This window comes from Bos mutus, chromosome 11 (genome assembly GCF_027580195.1).
Source record: "Bos mutus isolate GX-2022 chromosome 11, NWIPB_WYAK_1.1, whole genome shotgun sequence".
NCBI classification, from domain to species: Eukaryota; Metazoa; Chordata; class Mammalia; order Artiodactyla; family Bovidae; genus Bos; species Bos mutus.
In genome coordinates, this window is record NC_091627.1 from 39,192,816 (window position 1) to 39,205,969 (window position 13,154).

General features: G+C 45.8%; 1 protein-coding gene across 1 annotated transcript in view; it reads right to left on the reverse strand.

Moving 5' to 3' along the window:
* ANTXR1 (ANTXR cell adhesion molecule 1) overlaps positions 1-13,154 on the reverse strand; it is a 258,267-nt gene that overhangs the window by 34,646 nt on the left and 210,467 nt on the right. The window lies entirely within an intron of this gene.

Consider the following 13,154-nt stretch of genomic DNA (forward strand, 5'->3'; position numbering starts at 1 on the left):
TGAAAACCACAGACTCTGATGGTATCTAAAATTGCTTCTAGCTCTAAAAATTAAGTGGTTCTTAAAAGCTGTGTGGGAGGAGGCAGTGCTAAAGGCAAAACACATTGTTAAAAAAACAATGGCTTTGTTTCCCATTCCCCTTCCACCTCCTGGTAGGCTCAGTCTCCTTGGCGAGTCTCTCAAAGGGTCCCCACCTGGAGGGGTGCCATTTTTTTTTCCTGTGGGCGCTCCCTCCTGGCTCTTTTTAGGTCAACTAGCCTTCCTGTATCAAGCTGCCTTCATAAGTATAAATGACTGACAGCTTCCATTTACTTAGTGCTGATGTATGGATTGCTAAGACTCACTCTGAGAGAGATCTCTGATGGGTACAGTTTCAAGCAGTGTGGCCAAGTGAAGGATTTGAGGAAGGGTGCCAGAGACTTTTGGGGTTAGTGGAGCGTCCATGAATTCTACCGGAAGTGTGGCCACTTGCCCAGGTTCATTAATTCATTCAAAGCTACTTTTAGGGACTTCTCTGGTGGGCCAGAGGTTAAAAGTCTGCCTTCCAATGCAGGGGACACGGGTTCAATCCATGGTCAGGAAACTAAGATCCCACATGCCAGGGTAAGTAAAGCTGCACATCACAATTAGAGAAGAGCCAGTGAAGCCCAAAACAAAATGAAACAAAAACTACTTTGAAAACACCTACAGTGGGCTAGCGTTCTACAAGATACTAGAGGTAGATGTTGAGTAAAAATTAGCCCAGTCTCTATGCTCATAAAGTTTACAGTCTAGAGAGAGACCAAGACTTTACTTAAAAATTAATTAATTCAACAATTATTCCCTGAGTGCTCACTATATGGTGGGATATAGCAGTGAATAAACCAGATGAATTTCATGCCCTTTGGGGCTTATATTTAAATAAGAACATGATTAAACTCTAAGATGAGTGTGTGCAGAATGTTAAAATGGAAGTTCTGACTATGTTCCATGATGTAAGAGTTTCTGAGGAGATGTCTTGCCATCAATGCAAGTTTCCACGGCAACATCTGTAAACTGGCCCCATGATGCATGGACTCCTCAGCTGAGGTCTATAAATGGGCTGGGGTAGGGAGAGGGGTTTGGAGAGGTGCTTTGCTTGTGTTGTGAGTCCCCAGTGGACCTCCTGCCAGGGAGAGAGGTATGGGGAGAAGGGGAGGCTTCCCTTCTAAACTGGTGAGGTGAGTGAGGAACAGAGAGCTTGGAAACAAGTTCCCTGAAGGTGGTAAGTGCAGAGTTCTGGAAGCAGCCAGGGCAATGGAGTAGAGACGGCTGCCATGGGGTTGGCCTGGCCACGTGCTGTCTGAGTGCCTCCTGTGGAGCAGATGTAGCCATGCAGAAGGATCCAGTGTGGAGCCATCTTAGATCCTGTCTAAAGCCATCTAATAGGAGAGAGGGAGTAGGAAGCTGGAGATGAACCATCCAGAGGTTGTGGAAGCAAGTAATCCAAGTAAACAGGTCATAGGAACTGCCTGCAAGGATCCAAAAGGAGTTCCAGACACATCAGGGGAAAACAGAGCCAGCGTTTAGCCTGGGCTGCACTCAGCTTAATGTCCAAGATCAAGGAAGATCTGCTCTTTCTCCTATCTCTGCTCACCTGTCCTCGCCTAAAAGGTGTTAAGAAATTGGCTAATAAGCTGGGGTGGGACTGAGGAGAAGAGTGAACTACAGAAGAGAGGAGAGACACCCAGACTTGTGCTTCATAGGGAGGCCAGCCCAGGGTGGGGAAGGGAAGACTGAACACCGGTTGAGGTGTGAGTTTTTGATTGATCTCTTAGATCAGACTTTCTGAGTGCTGAATTTAGGTTCCTCTTTTGATTGCAGATCTGCCTATAACCTAAGAGTGGGCCTAGGGATTATGAGGCCTGCTAAGTTCGTGTCTGGTGGCAGGAGGGAAATCTCTCAGTGAATGAAGTATAAGAGGGGTGGAGGGAAAGACAAACCAAAGTTTTATCTTGATCATGCACAAGTCATCTTATGCCACGTTCCAGGTACCAGAGCTCAGAAGGAGAGAGACTCAGCTTTGTGGGGCTGGTAACAAGGAACTGACCCAGCTACAGGGCAGGGAATGGCTTGGTCTTCCTGAGTCTGGGGAATTGTGCATCATTTTCTCTTCTTCTTCCTCATAAGCCCCAGAAATGCTCTCCTGGACTGGGCTCTTACACACGTTACACACTTCCAGCTCTTTTTCTCCGACAGGGCTGGCTGTGAACTAGTGTGGATGGCTCTGGCCTCAGCCCTGCTCTGGCTCAGCTCTGCCAACTGTGGGTCCCTGGGGGCTGGGGGAAGGGCCAATTTCTCTCCCACGGCCCACGTCAGCCTTTTCCGCTCAGGGTCCACTATCTCCATCATGTCCCATGGCTTCTGGCACATGGGGCCCCGTCATCTGCTTGCAACTTGTAAAAGTCAGAGGAAACACTGACTGGAACCCGGGCCTCCTGGCATTCAGGTTCTTTCCACGAATCACTTTCAGGAGACGGACTGAGGTGTTGCCCTGATACTCTGAAATGGAATTTATGCACATGCATGAAAGAAACACATCTGGGCATTTAACAGAGTGTTAGAGACAGGTCTGGCAAACCCGCCAAGCCATGTGCTTCCATAGGATGAGCTTTTCCAGGGTGGGACTCTGGCAGGGCCCCAGCCTTTGCAGAAAGGACCTAAGGTGATGAAAATGGACTGATGTCTTACCAAAGCTGGGCTCTTTTGGAAGATATCTGTTTAATCTGATTTATAAAGTACACCATTTTGCTTGACTTTTTTTTTAAGAGTATAGGGGAAAAAAAGAGGAAGGTTGGGCCCCATTTAAAAAAAAATGCTTTGTTAAATGGGGTGGCCATGTTTGTGTGAGTCAGAAGCATAAAGCAGATGTGGGAAGGTTTCTTGTGTCTCTGTCTCAGGCAGTGGGCCATTTGGCTGAGAAAGAGATCACAGACTTCCTTGCCAGGGAGGCAGAGCTTAAAGTAGTTCAGAAAGTGAGTGCCCAAGGCTACAGATTCAAGGTTTAAGCTCAGTTTCAAGGCCCAAGATGCTCTGTGTTTCAGGCCTCTTCCATGTAAAAGGAAGGCACTGGCTTTAGCAAAATGCTCTTTTGATGATTGCTTTAGGGTTAATCTGTACTTTGTTATTTATTTTGCTTAATATTTATCATTAATTGTATATGGTGCTATGTTATCTGGGCTTCCCAGGTGGCTCAGTGGTAAAGAATTCCCCTGTCAGTGCAGGAGATGCAGGAGACACAGGTTGATTCCTGGGTCAGGAAGATTCCCTGGAGCAGGAAATAGCAACCCACTCCAGCATTCTTGCTTGGAAAAGTCCCATGGACAGAGGAGCCTGGTGGGCTACAGCCCATAGGGTTGCAAAGAGTTGGACACAACTGAGCACAATTATGTTGTTGACAAAAAACAACAAAGAAAGGGGTACATATGATGTTTTGTTAATACTGTAAAGGCATACCTAATTATGTTAATTATTAAGGCACAAGTCAGGTTAAGGGGTCACAGCTGGGGCCAGTCTCAGGTATGGCACCTCCAGTGTGAGCTGGTGCCCTACAGTTGGGCACTGGGCCTTTTGCAAAGTGGGCCTGGGGACCGGTCCCCTCCCTGGGGGCTGCTGTCATGGAAGGAAAACCCAATGGATCTTCTTTTCTGCAAAGTAGTTGAGGTGCAATTCCTGGCTGTGCCTCTCCCGACACTGAATGAAATACCACGTCTAAGATCCTGGAGGACTCCTTTTCCCTCTGTCACCTCAGTGCTCTTCTCTCCTCTTCCTCCACCTCCATCATCCCGTCCTCCTTCTCCCTGGCTCCTTTTCTTGTCCTCTCTTCCTTCACTGCCTTCCTATTTCTCCTCTTGTTGAGCGCCTACCACATGCGAGGTGTCACAGAAAGTTAGGGTGGGGGGACCTCTATGAAATGCTAGATGAATGGGACATGAAGCAGGGTGATGATGGATCAGAGGCAGAAAGCATCTCGGAAACCTGGCAGGGACTGGCAAAGAAGAGACATGATTTGCATTGAGTTACAATCAGAGGACAGGAAAGGCCAGGATCATTTGGGTTAGGGCATGGTGTGAGTGGAGCTCTAGATGCAGGAATACACAGGGCCTGTCCACTGAAACAGGGTCTCAAAGGGAAGACTGTTTTGTGTAGGACTCATGGACAGGCGGGCAGAGTCTGATCCACTGTGCAGGGTGATGGGGGTCAGGGGGTTGGGGGGAAATGCTGGGCAGCCCAGCACTTCCCAAATTTGCCTTCCACAGGGCACAAGTGATGCTCAATCAAAACAGAGCAGTCATTTTCAAGTTTGGGAAATATGGCATGATACATTCCATGGGAATTCTTTGGAGATTCCCAACGCAATTGGGTCATGAAAGCATCTTTGAAGTCTTGCAGATTAAAAAGCAAAATAAAACCAAACCTTTAACACTGTCAAGTGCAGCATTCCCCAAACTTATTTGATGCCTATGAGCAGCTGGGGAATAAGTGTCCATAAAACACATCTTGTGTGCAGGCAGTGGGAGCCAGTGGAGGTTTCAGAGGGGGCACAGTTCATTGCTGTCAAGGAGTCAGAACTCCCTCACATCAGGGAGATGGGGGTGTGGGGCATATGCAGACGTGCCAAACACCTGCTGCTGTGGTTAATCGCCCTCTGTTTTCCTGGGAAGAGGCTGGCTGGCTAGTAGGTAAAGGAGAGCGAGTTCTCATTCCTTAGCACTGAGAGCATTTAATGAAGGCTCAATGTGCACGCCAAGAAAATGTTTTCTCTGGCTGGAGAAGGGGCTACATATACATATACACGCACATAGAAACTTGCTGACTGGCAACCCTGTTGGTCTTACTTTTTTTGTTTTGTTTTGTTTAGCCAAAGCCTGAGCATCCTCGAAGGAAAAGCTGAAGTCATACCTCCTATCTGCAGTCTCTTTCAATCAAACTTGACCTCTGGCTTACCCCCTCCACTCATGATCTCTCCATTTTACTGTCAGCAGCAAACAATCACTTTATGACACACCACCCAGTTTCTTTCCCATCCACTCTGTCCCTTAATCAGGAGTGCCTACCCCAAGCTGGGTCCCAGTGTGCATGGTGCATTGGCTGATGACTGGCATACATGACAATGCATTCTGCTTTTTCAGTCTCCAAATGGCAGCAGGGCAAATGAATGTGCAAATGACTCATCTTCCTGCCAGCCCCAATGTGAGAAAGAACAGAATCACTTCTCTATTATTTCCATGGAAGAGATTCTGGAATACAGTAAGGTCTCACTGTTCATCTCGATATGATTCCAGAGCTTACCAAGCATAGTCAAGAGGCTGACAGCGAGGCACGACAAGAATTCACAAAGCGAAACCAAAGGGTGACACACAATGGCGCTCTGCTGGAGTTTCCTTCTGCTCTCTGGGCATGGTGGAAAGGCCCCTACTGGGTGAATGGGATGTGAATTTCCAGGACACAGTGTGCTGGGAAGGACACTGCAGGAGGTGGAGGGGGCTAGAGGAACAGCCAGATGGAAAGAGGGATGAGCACCCATCAGCTAGTCTCATCAGCTGTGTTTCCAGAATACTTTCTTCCTTTCTCTTTTTCTCGGCTGCACTGGGTCTTCATTGTACATGGGCTTTCTCTAGTTGTGGTGCACAGGCTTAGTTGTCCCAAGGCATGTGGGGCCTTAGTTCCCTAACCGGGATGGAACCTGTATCCTCTGCATTGGAAGGTGGATTCTTAACCACGGGGCTGCCAGGCAAGTCCCTCTACAATACATTCGGATTGCATTCACTCCTTGCCACTTCTGCTCTATTCTCGCCAGGCCATCACTGCTGCCCCTCACCCAGCTCTATTTGCAACGAGCTCCTTACTGGTTTTCCAGTTTCTGCTCTGGGCCCTACAATCCCTTCTCCCCATTGAATCAAGGGCAGTTTGAGTTGAATGTGAATCACACCATGTCCCTCCCCTGCTAACCCGCTACTCCATGCAGCCCTCCTGTTAACACACAGAGTAAAATCCAGTCCCTGGTTTACAAGCCTTGCCCTCCTGTCTCTTACTGCGCTTGGTGACTTCCTCCAACAAGCCATGCTCTCTCCAGCCATACAGGCATCACACTGCTGTTCCTCTCCTGATCTTGACATGGCCAGTCCCTGCTTGTCATTGACACCTTAACTTCAGTGCCACCTCTCCAGTGCCCATCTCTCTAAAGAGAGGGCTTTTCTAACCACACAGGCTAGGTGTTTATTTTCTTTCTATACCACCACCCTACTTTAATTCTTGGCATAGCACTTAACCCTTGGGTACTGGGAACCCTACAGTGCAGACCGCAGGGAGGGACCATGGCCTCCTGGTTCACCGGGGCTTAGCCTGACAAACGTGATGAGTGAATAAATGCTAGCTTTTCCATGTATCAGCCATGGACTCAAGAGGCTCTTGAGTCCTCTGTAAAGTGCATTTCCTCCTCTGTAAAACAGGGATGAGAACACTTACATCAAAGGATGATCAGAGGAAATGCATTCAAAATAATTACACATTATGAAGCTCCTGGTAAATACAAGTTATTATTTCCCAAGTCAAGTCAGTTTTCTTTTTGGTAAAATGGGGATAATATTTGCTTTCTAGGAATTTTTCAAAGATAAAGCAGAGAATCCAATAAATGTACAAATATCTAGAACAAAGTTTTAAATGCAGCAAACCCTTTCTTCCCTGTGATGATAGTAAAAGGAAGCTTAAAAACAAAACCCTTCATGCTGGTTTGGAGCATGGAAGACTCTTGGCTCCGAACAAGAAGTTTGGAATAGGAACTGGCCCAGAAAGGCAAAGTCACAGCTGACCTAACAGAAAACCAGGAAGGGCAGACTGTGACCCAAAACTCTGAAATGATCCTTATGTGTACTAAATAGAGATGGCTGGAAGAGGCGGGGCCTGTATGAAATCATGTTGTCCCTCCTTTCACAAGTGTCTTGCAGGCTAGTTCTCTAGGCCAGCACAACCAATAGAAGTGTCACACAAACCACATACGTAATCTTCAGCTTTCTAGTAGCCCCATTTGTAAAAAGTAAAGAAACAGGTGAGAGTATTTTTAATAATAGATCCAGAATGTTATCATTTCAACATGTGACCAATATAAAAATGACTGGTTGCAAACTGGGAGAGGAGTATGTTAAGGCTGCATATTGTCACCCTGTTTATTTAACTTATATGCAGAATGCTGGGCTGGATGAAGCATAAGCTGGAATCAGGATTGCTGGGAGAAATATCAATAACCTCAGACATGCAGATGATACCACCCTTATGGCAGAAAGTGAAGAGGAACTAAAGAGCCTCTTGATGAAAGTGAAAGAGGAGAGTGAAAAAGCTGGCTTAAAGTTCAACATTCAAAAAGCTAAGATCATGGGATCCGGTCCCATCACTTCATGGCAAATAAATGGTTAAACAGTGGAAACAGTGACAGACTTTATTTTCTTGGGTTCCAAAATCACTGCAGATGATGACTGCAACCATGAAACTAAAAGATGCTTGCTCCTTCGAAGAAAAGCTATGATCAACCTAGACAGCATATTAAAAAGCAGAGACATTACTTTGCTGACAAAGGTCCATCTAGTCAAAGCTATGGTTTTTCCAGTAGTCATGTACAGATGTGAGAGTTGGACCATAAAGAAAGCTGAGCGCCGAAGAATTGATGCTTTTGAACTGTGGTGTTGGAGAAGACTCTTGAGAGTCCTTGGACTACAAGGAGATCAAACCAGTCAGTCCTAAAGGAAATCAGTTCTGAATATTCACTGGAAGAACTTATGCTGAAGCTGAAGCTCCAATATTCTGGCCACCTGATATGAAGAACTGACTCCTTGGAAAAGACCCGATGCTGGGAAAGATCGAAGGCAGGAGGAGAAGGGGATGACAGAGGATGAGATGGTTGGATGACATCACCGTCTCAATGGACATGAGTGTGAGTAAGCTCTGGGAGTTGGTGGTAGACAGGGAAGCCTGGCACACTATAGTCCATGGGGTCGCAAGGAGTTGGACACGACAGCGACTGAACTGAATTGAAGGATATCGTTTACATTCTGTTTGTCATGCTACATCTTTGAAAATCCAGAGTGTATTTCACACGTACAGTACATGGCATTTCTGACTAGTCACATTTCAAGTGCTCAATAGCCACACGTGGCTGGGGGCTGCCTTATGGGACTGTGGAGCCCTACACTTTACATTTTTTAGAAAAATTTGCTTTAATTTTTAAATTTTGCTGTGCCAGGTGTTAGTTGTGGCATGTAGGGTCTAGTTCCCTGACCAGGGATTGAACCCAGTCCCCCAGCATTGGGAGTGTGGAGTCTTAGCCACCGGGCCACCAGGCAAGTCCCTAGATTCTCCTTTTGAGCTGTTCAAGATCTTTTGCTACTTGTGAGGGTGAAAGGGGAGGTCACAAACAATTTTGTAAAACACTCCATTTATTTGTAACAGACCACTGTTTATTTGTAAAAGACCATTTATTTGTAAAAGACCATTAGTTGCCCACTGTTTCCCACAGCTGGAAGAAAAGTTCCAGTTGACTCTTTCGCTGGCCAGTGAAGAGCTTAAAAGAAAATTTAAGAGTTTAAATTCCTGTCATGGAAATACTTTTATCTTCTGATCTCCACAGACTCTTCAAGGTATGTAAAACTGTTTGAAACTGTGCCCGTCTGTCTGTCTGTCTATTTATCTATCCTCTGGAAGTGATAGGAAGCTTTATACTCATTTAAAATCAAATCATGCCGCTTTTCTCTCACCCTGTGTTTCAGAGAAAGATTTATGAGCAGCTGTGTTTTTTCAGGGTGGGACAGTTTGGTCCATGGCTTGCAAAGCAAGAGAATTTCAAAAATCAAACTGTTGTCTTTAAAAAATAAATGGATTAGAACTAAACACATCAATGGAATGAGCTTAAGAGAGCAAGAAAACGATTACAAGGTAAAGTTACCCAAAAATTGTTCTCTCTTGATTCATAAATCTGTTATGTAGTCTCAGGCTTTTTGGACACAGACGGATGAGTTATAAAGGACAGGCATCAAAGCTTGGCTGTGTCCACCGAGGATCAGAACAGTCATTTCACTATTGGCATTTACAGTAATTTGAAGGCATAGTAACACTGCTGGATGAAACTGGAATTTTCACACGGGTAGGTTAAATCTTTGGGAAGCTTCCATCTGTGTTGCTTATTAGTGACCTTGTGTGGGATGTAGTCACGTGAGTTGTTGGTGTATGTGATGTGAACTGCTTGTAACCCTAATTTTTTGCTAGGAGGTTCTGTTGTGAATCATTCAAACACATTTTAACTCTAGGCCACCAGCAGAGGATCTAGTGCAGAACAAGCCAGGGCAGCTGATGTGGTACAGTGGGGACCATGGGCTACAGGAGTTCTGTACTTATTCCTGGTTTGGAGGGATGCTTACTGTCTGCAAGCACAGAAGGTGACCTCAGTTCTACAGCTGCCTTGGCCATCTCTGGAGGACCATACATCCCCTGGGCATGTATGGTGGAGCATCGAGGGCGTGGCTTCATAAATTTTGGGAAGTTTGTTTCCACCACCAATTGGAAAATATTCCCTCTTCTTTCCATTTCTCTCTACCTCCATGCTTAAGAAGTCCAGGCCTGCTTGGTCAGAACTACTTCCCTGTTAGAAAAAAAGAAGGGAGGATTCCACAGTGGACTTTCCAGTGGACCCACTTTGATTAATGATCCCAGTAAGGGGCATGGATGTCTGTTATGATGTCCAATTTTCCAGACTCTGTGACATTCAAGAGTTTCCCATTACAAATCACCTTGAGTGAGCAGTAGAGAATGTGGAAAAGCTTACACAAGATTTACTCCTACTTAGAGCTTATATTTGAGTTGGAGTCACAGAGGCCTTGGAAAGTAGGTACACTGGGGACTGAGGCCAGTGACTGGGTGTCAGCTGTGTAGGGCCACCCAGTCAATGGGGTGACCCAATCCAGATGTTGGGGGGATACAGGAATGCACACAGGTGCTGAAGGCTAGAGGAGTGAGCGCCCCTGAAGCTAACTCTGCCATTACTACGGATTCTGAACATAGCTCTGCTCTCGACGGTCTTAGCCAAAAGAAAAAATGGAAAAACACTAAAACGTTAAACAAATATCACAAGAATGAATTTACAAAGCAAGACGAGTAAAGTCAGAGAGTCGTTTTCCTCTCAAATTTTCTATTTTCAAAAAATTTAAAGGAAAAGTCAAAGTTATTAATGGCAATGACAGAAAGTATGAACAGCAATTATAATGAAAGTTTAATGTTTTAATAATGCTCAATCAAGTGGCGTAGTGGTAAAGAAACTGCCTGCCAATGCAGGAGATGCAAGTGATGTGGGTAAGATCCCTGGGTCGGGAAAATCCCCTGGAGCAGGAAATGGCACCCTCCGCCAGTATTCTTCCCTGGAGAATTCCATGGGCAGAGGAGACTGGTGGGCTACAGTCCGTGGGGTCACAAAGAGTCGGACACAACTGAGCACACACGCAAACTGTTGGTGTAGTGAGGTGAGTGATAGGTGTGTACACACAGGTGCATGTGTGAATATAACTGAATAAACTGAATGCTCAGCCTCATTTTACCTGAAGATGCCCCTACAAGAACATGTGAACGCTCCCTCTTTGGTAAAGGTGAGGATTTTTTTGAGACATATTTGGGCACTGCTGAAATGCAGGTACCTATGGAGGGAATCTTATAAAAGTTTACAAACAGCTATGACCTGGGGGTCACAGAAAAAGTCTTCACAGAACAAGAAAACAAATTGAACCACGTTCTCAGTGCTGTGAGGGAAAGGAAAGGAAAGGAAACGTCCCTTTCCTCAAATCAGTTACTGCTTCCTCAGGCAGTGAAATGTCAGTACTGCCTTTAAATTAAAATGGTGTGAAATTTTGAGGCAGCAGCTGTGAGCACAGGAGAAACGAAGGACCAGACAATGAGCAGGAGTCAGGGGAGAGCCTCGGAGAGCTGGGCACCCGAAAGATGTGAGCAGCTGTAAGGGTGGAGAAGGCAGAGCTGGGAGGTGGAGTGTGACTGCTCTCCCCTCCCCCTCCAGTGTCAGCCTGGGCCACCTCTTTCAGCTAGTGTCCTGTCTGGGCCTTCATACATGCTGTTTCTCCCACCCAAATGCCTTTCCCTCACTTCACCAGGAAGTTCATCCTTTAAATCTCAGTCCAACGGTCTCTTTTCAAAGTCTTCCCTGGTCGTCCAGCCTGGATTAAATCTCTGTGTTCTATGCTCCCATGAAACTTCAGATGCTCCCCACAGTTCCATACCACTCATCACATCAAGTTCTAATTTAGTGCTTTTCTGACTACTCTGATGAACATCCCACAAGGGCAGGGATTGGCCTCATTCGTGTAAATCCCCATTGCCTAGCATGGTACCTCCTGTAGGGTCGGAGCTCAAGACCAGTGCACGGGTGCACTCTGTCTTAGACACAGTGTTGGTGATAAAGGGAGAGGCAGGCAGAGGTGGAATCAGTAAGAGAAAATATGAGGTAACTTGGGAACACAGCACACGGAAAGAGGGCAGGTCACTAAGGGAGGCAAGCAGTGGGTATGCCATCTTGGGCAGGGTATAAAAATGGAACAGCGCTGGGAGGTGGGCAAAGGTAAGTGGATAGGAAAGGAGGGGTTTGGGTCACAGGGACCAGCTCTACCTCCCAAAATTCAGTCTGGTTTACCTTTTCTTCAAGGAATCAAGCCCAATCATGAGCCCCACCCTCTTCTCCTGGCCTGGGGAGAGAACTCAGGAGAGCCAGGGTATGTAAAGGGCTGGAGGGGTCTGGTCCTGCCACTTCCAATAATTCCCTTTGTAACTGTGAATGAGGCAGGGATCTTAGTATGAGAGCATTAATCCAGCTAATATGAAAATAGATAAGTAAAGCAGTGATGGGGAGCATCCGAGAAAATGTACTTGGGAGTGTTTGGAGGTGTCCCCATCAGCTTGCTAAACATCAGTTTCCTTATCTTGAAAATGAAGGGACTGAGATCATAAGGAACCTCCAACCCATTCCTGAGACTCAGGGTCAGGTTGAGGTTAGGTGGTAATGGGGATACTGGGAGAAGGGGTGTGTGTGTGTGTGTGTGTGTGTACAGCAGACTGTGAATTCTGGAAGGATATCTCCTAGGTCAGATCCTGCCACCTAAGATTCAACATAACACTTTTGGACCAGAATAGAACTCCCCACCAACCTGGGTTAAATAAATCTTAATTGAGGCCTATGGCAGAGGTGTAGACCATTCACTAGAGATGATCTTTTCTGATGCCCTCAGCTGAAAGAGAAGGCCCATAGTTGCCAAGTGGCTAGACATAAACATCACACTTGAGCAAAGTAGAAAACTTCCTACAATGTTATACACTTGGATGAAATTTTGACCCTAGAACCAAGCCCAATTTCCCTTAGTCCTGACTCTCTTTGGCAGGAAAGAGAAATGAGATCAGAGAATTTCAAGAGGGGTGTCTCTATTACCCAGCCCTGCCTTCTTCAACCCCCAAATTCTCTTCTGTTTGCTATTTGCAACTTGATACCAGGACTTGACCTGTTGCTGCAGCTGTTTGGGAGATGAGGCAATTCAAAGGTGAAAGTCATCAGTTAAGCAATAAAATGATGATCCTGATGAGTATGGAAATATGTATGGGTGTGGAAAAAGGAGGGGTTAGGTTATGGGAGATTGAAAGGGGAGGAAGAGACCTCAGCCACTTCAGATACCGTCACAATTATTTATTTAAAGAGACCTCCCACTGAGAGCAGGAAGTTAGTTCAAAAAAAAAAAACCCTCAAGATGGTATATTTTGCAGCATCAACTTTGGGTTTAACCTTCAAAAAAAGTTAACTTTGCAGGTTTTGGGTACAGTTTGGTTTTTGCTGTGGACAGAGGATGTCTTGAACTTTTTCTTTTGTAAAATCAGGCGGGTAAGCCAAGAATTCTAAGTACTCATGTTCCTCTCCAATGAGACAGTGAAGGAGAGATTTCCAAGGGTGAGAACTGAATAAATACTACTGAGGATTCAAACATCCAGGGAAGGGGCTCAGCCAAAATAAATCACACCCTCTAGGAACATTTCCTATAATTTGCTTTTTTTTTTTTTCTTAAATGATCTAGTCTTACAAAAGGTTATGAAAGGTCAGAAGTCAGTGG